We start from the raw sequence: 13,426 nt of genomic DNA, 5'->3' as shown, positions 1-13,426 counted from the left end.
AACTTTTTTCTGACCAACTTTTTTCTGACCAACTTTTTTCTGACCAACTTTTCTCTGACCAACTTTTTTCTGACCAACTTTTCTCTGACCAACTTTTTTCTGACCAACTTTTCTCTGACCAACTTTTTTCTGACCAACTTTTTCACCACCAACTTTTTCACCACTAACTTTTTTCTGACCAACTTTTTTCTGACCAACTTTTTTCTGACCAACTTTTTTCTGACCAACTTTTTTCTGACCAACTTTTCTCTGACCAACTTTTTTCTGACCAACTTTTCTCTGACCAACTTTTTTCTGACCAACTTTTTCACCACCAACTTTTTCACCACTAACTTTTTTCTGACCAACTTTTTTCTGACCAACTTTTTCACTACTAACTTTTTTCTGACCAACTTTTTTCTGACCAACTTTTTCAGCACTAACTTTTCTCTGACCAACTTTTTTCTGACCAACTTTTCTCTAACCAACTTTTTTCTGACCAACTTTTCTCTGACCAACTTTTTCACCACCAACTTTTTTCTGACCAACTTTTTTCTGACCAACTTTTCTCTGACCAACTTTTTCACCACCAACTTTTTTCTGACCAACTTTTTTCTGACCAACTTTTCTCTAACCAACTTTTTCACCACCAACTTTTTTCTGACCAACTTTTTCCCCACCAACTTTTTTCTGACCAACTTTTCTCTGACCAACTTTTCTCTGACCAACTTTTTCACCACCAACTTTTTTCTGGCCAACTTTTTCACCACCAACTTTTTTCTGACCAACTTTTTTCTGACCAACTTTTTCACCACCAACTTTTTCACCACTAACTTTTTTCTGACCAACTTTTTCACCACTAACTTTTTCACCACTAACTTTTTTCTGACCAACTTTTTTCTGACCAACATTTTTCTGACCAACTTTTCTCTGACCAACTTTTCTCTGACCAACTTTTTTCTGACCAACTTTTCTCTGACCAACTTTTTCACCACCAACTTTTTTCTGACCAACTTTTTTCTGACCAACTTTTTTCTGACCAACTTTTCTCTGACCAACTTTTTTCTGACCAACTTTTCTCTGACCAACTTTTTTCTGACCAACTTTTCTCTGACCAACTTTTTTCTGACCAACTTTTTCACCACCAACTTTTTCACCACTAACTTTTTTCTGACCAACTTTTTTCTGACCAACTTTTTTCTGACCAACTTTTTTCTGACCAACTTTTTTCTGACCAACTTTTTCAGCACTAACTTTTTTCTGACCAACTTTTTTCTGACCAACTTTTTTCTGACCAACTTTTCTCTGACCAACTTTTCTCTGACCAACTTTTTCACCAACTTTTTTCTGACCAACTTTTTCACCACCAACTTTTTTCTGACCAACTTTTCTCTGACCAACTTTTTCACCACCAACTTTTTTCTGACCAACTTTTCTCTGACCAACATTTTCCCCAACTTTTTTCTGACCAACTTTTCTCTGACCAACTTTTTTCTGACCAACTTTTTTATGACCAACTTTTCTCTGACCAACTTTTCTCTGACCAACTTTTTCACCACCAACTTTTCTCTGACCAACTTTTCTCTGACCAACTTTTTCACCACCAACTTTTTTCTGACCATCTTTTTTCTGACCAACTTTTTCACCAACTTTTTTCTGACCAACTTTTTTCTGACCAACTTTTCTCTGATCAACTTTTCTCTGACCAACTTTTCTCTGACCAACTTTTTCACCACCAACTTTTTTCTGACCAACTTTTCTCTGATCAACTTTTCTCTGACCAACTTTTCTCTGACCAACTTTTTCACCACCAACTTTTTTCTGACCAACTTTTTTCTGACCAACTTTTTTCTGACCAACTTTTTCACCAACTTTTTTCTGACCAACTTTTTCACCACCAACTTTTTTCTGACCAACTTTTTTCTGACCAACTTTTTTCTGACCAACTTTTCTCTGACCAACTTTTCTCTGACCAACTTTTTTCTGACCAATTTTTTCACCACCAACTTTTTTCTGACCAACTTTTTCACCAACAACTTTTTTCTGACCAACTTTTTCACCAACTTTTTTCTGACCAACTTTTTTCTGACCAACTTTTTTCTGACCAACTTTTTCACCACCAACTTTTTTCTGACCAACTTTTTTCTGACCAACTTTTTTCTGACCAACTTTTTCACCACCAACTTTTTTCTGACCAACTTTTTTCTGACCAACTTTTTCACCACCAACTTTTTCTGACCAACTTTTTCACCACCAACTTTTTCACCACCAACTTTTTCACCACCAACTTTTCTCTGACCAACTTTTTTCTGACCAACTTTTCTCTGACCAACTTTTTTCTGACCAACTTTTTCACCACCAACTTTTTTCTGACCAACTTTTCTCTGACCAACTTTTTCACCACCAACTTTTTTCTGACCAACTTTTCTCTGACCAACTTTTTCACCACCAACTTTTTTCTGATCAACTTTTCTCTAACCAACTTTTTCACCACCAACTTTTTTCTGACCAACTTTTTCACCACCAACTTTTTTCTGACCAACTTTTCTCTGACCAACTTTTTTCTGACCAACTTTTCTCTGACCAACTTTTTCACCACCAACTTTTTTCTGACCAACTTTATTCTGACCAACTTTTCTCTAACCAACTTTATTCTGACCAACTTTTTTCTGACCAACTTTTTTCTGACCAACTTTTTCACCACCAACTTTTTTCTGACCAACTTTTTTCTGACCAACTTTTCTCTGACCAACTTTTTCACCACCAACTTTTTTCTGAACAACTTTTTTCTGACCAACTTTTTTCTGACCAACTTTTCTCTGACCAACTTTTTTCTGACCAACTTTTTCACCACCAACTTTTTTCTGACCAACTTTTCTCTGACCAACTTTTTCACCACCAACTTTTTTCTGACCAACTTTTCTCTGACCAACTTTTTTCTGACCATTTTTTTCACCACCAACTTTTTTCTGACCAACTTTTCTCTGACCAACTTTTCTCTGACCAACTTTTTTCTGACCAACTTTTCTCTGACCAACTTTTTCACCACCAACTTTTTTCTGACCAACTTTTCTCTAACCAACTTTTTCACCACCAACTTTTTTCTGACCAACTTTTTCACCACCAACTTTTTACTGACCAACTTTTCTCTGACCAACTTTTTTCTGACCAACTTTTTTCTGACCAACTTTTTTCTGACCAACTTTTCTCTGACAAACTTTTTCACCACCAACTTTTTCACCACCAACTTTTTTCTGACCAACTTTTTTCTGACCAACTTTTCTCTGACCAACTTTTTTCTGACCAACTTTTTTCTGACCAACTTTTCTCTGACCAACTTTCTCACCACCAACTTTTTTCTGACCAACTTTTTTCTGACCAACTTTTCTCTGACCAACTTTTTTCTGACCAACTTTTTCACCACCAACTTTTTTCTGACCAACTTTTTTCTGACCAACTTTTTTCTGACCAACTTTTTCTGACCAACTTTTCTCTGACCAACTTTTTTCTGACCAACTTTTTTCTGACCAAATTTTCTCTGACCAACTTTTTTTTGACCAACTTTTCTCTGACCAACTTTTCTCTGACCAACTTTTCTCTGACCAACTTTTCTCTGACCAACTTTTCTCTGACCAACTTTTTCACCACCAACTTTTTTCTGACCAACTTTTTCACCACCAATATTTCTCTGACCAACTTTTTCACCACCAACTTTTCTCTGACCAACTTTTCTCTGACCAACTTTTTTCTGACCAACTTTTTTCTGACCAACTTTTCTCTGACCAACTTTTTTCTGACCAACTTTTTTCTGACCAACTTTTCTCTGACCAACTTTCTCACCACCAACTTTTTTCTGACCAACTTTTTTCTGACCAACTTTTCTCTGACCAACTTTTTTCTGACCAACTTTTTCACCACCAACTTTTTTCTGACCAACTTTTTTCTGACCAACTTTTTTCTGACCAACTTTTTTCTGACCAACTTTTCTCTGACCAACTTTTTCACCACCAACTTTTTTCTGACCAACTTTTTTCTGACCAACTTTTCTCTAACCAACTTTTTCACCACCAACTTTTTTCTGACCAACTTTTTCCCCACCAACTTTTTTCTGACCAACTTTTCTCTGACCAACTTTTCTCTGACCAACTTTTTCACCACCAACTTTTTTCTGGCCAACTTTTTCACCACCAACTTTTTTCTGACCAACTTTTTTCTGACCAACTTTTTCACCACCAACTTTTTCACCACTAACTTTTTTCTGACCAACTTTTTCACCACTAACTTTTTCACCACTAACTTTTTTCTGACCAACTTTTTTCTGACCAACATTTTTCTGACCAACTTTTCTCTGACCAACTTTTCTCTGACCAACTTTTTTCTGACCAACTTTTCTCTGACCAACTTTTTCACCACCAACTTTTTTCTGACCAACTTTTTTCTGACCAACTTTTTTCTGACCAACTTTTCTCTGACCAACTTTTTTCTGACCAACTTTTCTCTGACCAACTTTTTTCTGACCAACTTTTCTCTGACCAACTTTTTTCTGACCAACTTTTTCACCACCAACTTTTTCACCACTAACTTTTTTCTGACCAACTTTTTTCTGACCAACTTTTTTCTGACCAACTTTTTTCTGACCAACTTTTTTCTGACCAACTTTTTCAGCACTAACTTTTTTCTGACCAACTTTTTTCTGACCAACTTTTTTCTGACCAACTTTTCTCTGACCAACTTTTCTCTGACCAACTTTTTCACCAACTTTTTTCTGACCAACTTTTTCACCACCAACTTTTTTCTGACCAACTTTTCTCTGACCAACTTTTTCACCACCAACTTTTTTCTGACCAACTTCCAACTTTTCTCTGACCAACTTTTTCACCACCAACTTTTCTCTGACCAACTTTTCTCTGACCAACTTTTTCACCACCAACTTTTTTCTGACCATCTTTTTTCTGACCATCTTTTTTCTGACCAACTTTTCTCTGACCAACTTTTTCACCACCAACTTTTTTCTGACCAACTTTTTCACCAACTTTTTTCTGACCAACTTTTTTCTGACCAACTTTTCTCTGATCAACTTTTTTCTGACCAACTTTTTCACCACCAACTTTTTCACCACTAACTTTTTTCTGACCAACTTTTTTCTGACCAACTTTTTCACTACTAACTTTTTTCTGACCAACTTTTTTCTGACCAACTTTTTCAGCACTAACTTTTCTCTGACCAACTTTTTTCTGACCAACTTTTCTCTAACCAACTTTTTTCTGACCAACTTTTCTCTGACCAACTTTTTCACCACCAACTTTTTTCTGACCAACTTTTTTCTGACCAACTTTTCTCTGACCAACTTTTTCACCACCAACTTTTTTCTGACCAACTTTTTTCTGACCAACTTTTCTCTAACCAACTTTTTCACCACCAACTTTTTTCTGACCAACTTTTTCCCCACCAACTTTTTTCTGACCAACTTTTCTCTGACCAACTTTTCTCTGACCAACTTTTTCACCACCAACTTTTTTCTGGCCAACTTTTTTCTGACCAACATTTTTCTGACCAACTTTTCTCTGACCAACTTTTCTCTGACCAACTTTTTTCTGACCAACTTTTCTCTGACCAACTTTTTCACCACCAACTTTTTTCTGACCAACTTTTTTCTGACCAACTTTTTTCTGACCAACTTTTCTCTGACCAACTTTTTTCTGACCAACTTTTCTCTGACCAACTTTTTTCTGACCAACTTTTCTCTGACCAACTTTTTTCTGACCAACTTTTTCACCACCAACTTTTTCACCACTAACTTTTTTCTGACCAACTTTTTTCTGACCAACTTTTTTCTGACCAACTTTTTTCTGACCAACTTTTTTCTGACCAACTTTTCTCTGACCAACTTTTTTCTGACCAACTTTTCTCTGACCAACTTTTTTCTGACCAACTTTTTCACCACCAACTTTTTCACCACTAACTTTTTTCTGACCAACTTTTTTCTGACCAACTTTTTCACTACTAACTTTTTTCTGACCAACTTTTTTCTGACCAACTTTTTCAGCACTAACTTTTCTCTGACCAACTTTTTTCTGACCAACTTTTCTCTAACCAACTTTTTTCTGACCAACTTTTCTCTGACCAACTTTTTCACCACCAACTTTTTTCTGACCAACTTTTTTCTGACCAACTTTTCTCTGACCAACTTTTTCACCACCAACTTTTTTCTGACCAACTTTTTTCTGACCAACTTTTCTCTAACCAACTTTTTCACCACCAACTTTTTTCTGACCAACTTTTTCCCCACCAACTTTTTTCTGACCAACTTTTCTCTGACCAACTTTTCTCTGACCAACTTTTTCACCACCAACTTTTTTCTGGCCAACTTTTTCACCACCAACTTTTTTCTGACCAACTTTTTTCTGACCAACTTTTTCACCACCAACTTTTTCACCACTAACTTTTTTCTGACCAACTTTTTCACCACTAACTTTTTCACCACTAACTTTTTTCTGACCAACTTTTTTCTGACCAACATTTTTCTGACCAACTTTTCTCTGACCAACTTTTCTCTGACCAACTTTTTTCTGACCAACTTTTCTCTGACCAACTTTTTCACCACCAACTTTTTTCTGACCAACTTTTTTCTGACCAACTTTTTTCTGACCAACTTTTCTCTGACCAACTTTTTTCTGACCAACTTTTCTCTGACCAACTTTTTTCTGACCAACTTTTCTCTGACCAACTTTTTTCTGACCAACTTTTTCACCACCAACTTTTTCACCACTAACTTTTTTCTGACCAACTTTTTTCTGACCAACTTTTTTCTGACCAACTTTTTTCTGACCAACTTTTTTCTGACCAACTTTTTCAGCACTAACTTTTTTCTGACCAACTTTTTTCTGACCAACTTTTTTCTGACCAACTTTTCTCTGACCAACTTTTCTCTGACCAACTTTTTCACCAACTTTTTTCTGTCCAACTTTTTCACCACCAACTTTTTTCTGACCAACTTTTCTCTGACCAACTTTTTCACCACCAACTTTTTTCTGACCAACTTCCAACTTTTCTCTGACCAACTTTTTCACCACCAACTTTTCTCTGACCAACTTTTCTCTGACCAACTTTTTCACCACCAACTTTTTTCTGACCATCTTTTTTCTGACCATCTTTTTTCTGACCAACTTTTCTCTGACCAACTTTTTCACCACCAACTTTTTTCTGACCAACTTTTTCACCAACTTTTTTCTGACCAACTTTTTTCTGACCAACTTTTCTCTGATCAACTTTTCTCTGACCAACTTTTCTCTGACCAACTTTTTCACCACCAACTTTTTTCTGACCAACTTTTTTCTGACCAACTTTTTTCTGACCAACTTTTTCACCAACTTTTTTCTGACCAACTTTTTCACCACCAACTTTTTTCTGACCAACTTTTTTCTGACCAACTTTTTTCTGACCAACTTTTCTCTGACCAACTTTTCTCTGACCAACTTTTTTCTGACCAATTTTTTCACCACCAACTTTTTTCTGACCAACTTTTTCACCAACAACTTTTTTCTGACCAACTTTTTCACCAACTTTTTTCTGACCAACTTTTTTCTGACCAACTTTTTTCTGACCAACTTTTTCACCACCAACTTTTTTCTGACCAACTTTTTTCTGACCAACTTTTTTCTGACCAACTTTTTCACCACCAACTTTTTTCTGACCAACTTTTTTCTGACCAACTTTTTCACCACCAACTTTTTCTGACCAACTTTTTCACCACCAACTTTTTCACCACCAACTTTTTCACCACCAACTTTTCTCTGACCAACTTTTTTCTGACCAACTTTTCTCTGACCAACTTTTTTCTGACCAACTTTTTCACCACCAACTTTTTTCTGACCAACTTTTCTCTGACCAACTTTTTCACCACCAACTTTTTTCTGACCAACTTTTCTCTGACCAACTTTTCTCTGACCAACTTTTTTCTGACCAACTTTTCTCTGACCAACTTTTTCACCACCAACTTTTTTCTGATCAACTTTTCTCTAACCAACTTTTTCACCACCAACTTTTTTCTGACCAACTTTTTCACCACCAACTTTTTTCTGACCAACTTTTCTCTGACCAACTTTTTTCTGACCAACTTTTCTCTGACCAACTTTTTCACCACCAACTTTTTTCTGACCAACTTTATTCTGACCAACTTTTCTCTAACCAACTTTATTCTGACCAACTTTTTTCTGACCAACTTTTTCACCACCAACTTTTTTCTGACCAACTTTTTTCTGACCAACTTTTCTCTGACCAACTTTTTCACCACCAACTTTTTTCTGAACAACTTTTTTCTGACCAACTTTTCTCTGACCAACTTTTTTCTGACCAACTTTTTCACCACCAACTTTTTTCTGACCAACTTTTCTCTGACCAACTTTTTCACCACCAACTTTTTTCTGACCAACTTTTCTCTGACCAACTTTTTTCTGACCATTTTTTTCACCACCAACTTTTTTCTGACCAACTTTTCTCTGACCAACTTTTCTCTGACCAACTTTTTTCTGACCAACTTTTCTCTGACCAACTTTTTCACCACCAACTTTTTTCTGACCAACTTTTCTCTAACCAACTTTTTCACCACCAACTTTTTTCTGACCAACTTTTTCACCACCAACTTTTTACTGACCAACTTTTCTCTGACCAACTTTTTTCTGACCAACTTTTTTCTGACCAACTTTTTTCTGACCAACTTTTCTCTGACAAACTTTTTCACCACCAACTTTTTCACCACCAACTTTTTTCTGACCAACTTTTTTCTGACCAACTTTTCTCTGACCAACTTTTTTCTGACCAACTTTTTTCTGACCAACTTTTCTCTGACCAACTTTCTCACCACCAACTTTTTTCTGACCAACTTTTTTCTGACCAACTTTTCTCTGACCAACTTTTTTCTGACCAACTTTTTCACCACCAACTTTTTTTTGACCAACTTTTCTCTGACCAACTTTTCTCTGACCAACTTTTCTCTGACCAACTTTTCTCTGACCAACTTTTCTCTGACCAACTTTTTCACCACCAACTTTTTTCTGACCAACTTTTTCACCACCAATATTTCTCTGACCAACTTTTTCACCACCAACTTTTCTCTGACCAACTTTTCTCTGACCAACTTTTTTCTGACCAACTTTTTTCTGACCAACTTTTCTCTGACCAACTTTTTTCTGACCAACTTTTTTCTGACCAACTTTTCTCTGACCAACTTTCTCACCACCAACTTTTTTCTGACCAACTTTTTTCTGACCAACTTTTCTCTGACCTTTTTTCTGACCAACTTTTTTCTGACCAACTTTCTATACATACATACATGTATCCGTGTAACATACATACATACATACATACATGTATCTGTGTAACATACATACATACATACATACATGTATCCGTGTAACATACATACATACATACATGTATCCGTGTAACATACATACATACATACATGTATCCGTGTAACATACATACATACATGTATCCGTGTAACATACATACATGTATCCGTGTAACATACATACATACATATATCTGTGTAACATACATACATACATGTATCCGTGTAACATACATACATACATACATACATACATGTATCCCTGTAACATACATACATACATGTATCCATGTAACATACATACATACATACATACATGTATCCATGTAACATACATACATACATACATGTATCCGTGTAACATACATACATACATACATACATACATGTATCCGTGTAACATATATACATACATACATTTCTGTATCTGTGTAACATACATACATACATACATACATACATACATGTATCCGCGTAACATACATACATACATGTATCTGTGTAACATACATAAATACATGTATCCGTGTAACATACATACATACATACATACATACATGTATCCGTGTAACATACATACATACATACATACATGTATCCGTGTAACATACATACATACATACATACATGTATCCGTGTAACATACATACATACATACATACATACATGTATCCATGTAACATACATACATACATACATGTATCCGTGTAACATACATACATACATACATGTATCCATGTAACATACATACATACATGTATCCGTGTAACATACATACATGTATCCGTGTAACATACATACATACATGTATCTGTGTAACATACATACATACATGTATCCGTGTACCATACATACATACATGTATCCGTGTAACATACATACATACATACATACATACATGTATCCCTGTAACATACATACATACATGTATCCATGTAACATACATACATACATGTATCCATGTAACACACATACATACATGTATCCGTGTAACATACATACATACATACATACATGTATCCATGTAACATACATACATACATACATGTATCCGTGTAACATACATACATACATGTATCCGTGTTACATACATACATACATGTATCTGTGTAACATACATGCATACATACATGTATCCATGTAACATACATACATTCATACACACATGTATCCGTGTAACATACATACATACATGTATCCGTGTAACATACATACATACATACATGTATCCATGTAACATACATACATACATACATGTATCTATGTAACATATATACATACATACATGTATCCGTGTAACATACATACATACATACATGTATCTGCGTAACATACATACATACATGTATCTGTGTAACATACATACATACATGTATCCGTGTAACATACATACATACATACATACATACATACATGTATCTGTAACATACATACATACATGTATCCGTGTAGCATACATACATACATGTATCCGTGTAACATACATACATACATACATACATGTATCCGTGTAACATACATACATACATGTATCCGTGTAACATACATGCATACATACATGTATCCGTGTAACATACATACATGTATCCGTGTAACATACATACATGCATACACACATGTTTCCATGTAACACACAAACATACATACATGTATCCGTGTAACATACATACATACATACATACATGTATCCGTGTAACATACATACATACATGTATCTGTGTAACATACATACATACATGTATCAGTGTAACATACATACATACATGTATCCGTGTAACATACATACATACATGTATCCGTGTAACATACATACATACATACATGTATCCGTGTAACATACATACATACATACATACATACATACATGTATCCGTGTAACATATATACATACATACATACATACATGTATCCGTGTAACATACATACATACATACATGTATCTGCGTAACATACATACATACATGTATCTGTGTAACATACATACATACATGTATCCGTGTAACATACATACATACATACATGCATGTATCTGTAACATACATACATACATGTATCCGTGTAACATACATACATACATACATACATGTATCCGTGTAACATACATACATACATACATACATACATACATACATACATGTTTCTGTAACATACATACATACATGTATCCGTGTAACATACATACATACATACATACATACATACATGTATCCGTGTAACATACATACATGTATCTGTGTAACATACATACATATATCCGTGTAACATACATACATACATGTATCCGTGTAACATACATACATACATACATACATACATGTATCTGTGTAACATACATACATGTTTCCGTGTAACATACATACATACATACATACATGTATCAGTGTAACATACATACATACATGTATCCCTGTAACATACATACATACATACATACATACATACATGTATCCCTGTAACATACATACATACATACATACATACATGTATCCCTGTAACATACATACATATATGTATCCATGTAACATACATACATACATGTATCCCTGTAACATACATACATACATACATACATACATACATGTATCCGTGTAACATACATGTATCCGTGTAACATACATACATACATGTATCTGTGTAAAATACATACATACATGTATCCGTGTAACATACACACATACATGTATCTGTGTAACATACATACATGCATACATGTATCTGTGTAACACATACATACATGTATCCGTGTAACATACATATGTACATGTATCCGTGTAACATACATGCATACATGTATACGTGTAAAATACATGCGTACATGTATCCGTGTAACATACATGCGTACATGTATCCGTGTAACATCCATGCGTAAATGTATCCGTGTAACATGCATGTGTACATGTATCCCTGTAACATACATGCGTACATGTATCCGTGTAACATAGATACATACATACATGTATCTGTGTAACATACATACATACATGTATCCGCGTAACATACATACATACATACATGTATCTGTGTAACATACATACATACATACATGTATCCATGTAACATACATACATACATGTATCTGTGTTACATACATACATGTATCCGTGTAACATACATACATACATACATACATACATGTATCCGTGTAACATACATACATACATACATACATGTATCTGCGTAACATACATACATACATGTATCTGTGTAACATACATACATACATGTATCCATGTAACATACATACATACATACATACATACATACATGAATATGTAACATACATACATACATGTATCTGCGTAACATACATACATGTATCTGTGTAACATACATACATACATACATATATCCGTGTAACATACATACATACATACATGTATCCGTGTAACATACATACATACATACATGTATCAGTGTAACATACATACATACATACATGTATCCGTGTAACATACATACATACATACATGTATCCGTGTAACATACATACATACATACATGTATCCGTGTAACATACATACATACATACATGTATCCGTGTAACATACATACATACAAACATGTATCCGTGTAACATACATACATACATACATACATACATGTATCCGTGTAACATACATACATACATGTATCCGTGTAACATACATGCATACATGTATCCGTGTAACATACATACATACATACATACATGTATCCGTGTATCATACATACATACATACATACATGTATATGTAACATACATACATGTATCCGTGTAACATACATACATACATACATGTATCCATGTAACATACATACATACATGTATCTGTGTAACATACATACATGTATCCATGTAACATACATACATACATACATGTATCCGTGTAACATACATACATGTATCCATGTAACATACATACATACATGTATCCGTGTAACATACATACATACATACATACATGTATCCGTGTAACATACATACATACATACATGTATCCGTGTAACATACATACATACATGTATCCGTGTAACTAACATACATACATGCATGTATCCGTGTAACTAACATACATACATACATGTATCCATGTAACATACATACATACATACATA

This window comes from Lithobates pipiens, unplaced genomic scaffold (assembly GCF_037356315.1).
Source record: "Lithobates pipiens isolate NorthernLeopardFrog02 unplaced genomic scaffold, aLitPip1_a1.2 Scaffold_160, whole genome shotgun sequence".
Lineage (NCBI taxonomy): Eukaryota > Metazoa > Chordata > Amphibia > Anura > Ranidae > Lithobates > Lithobates pipiens.
Note: the sequence above shows the minus strand (reverse complement) of the source record.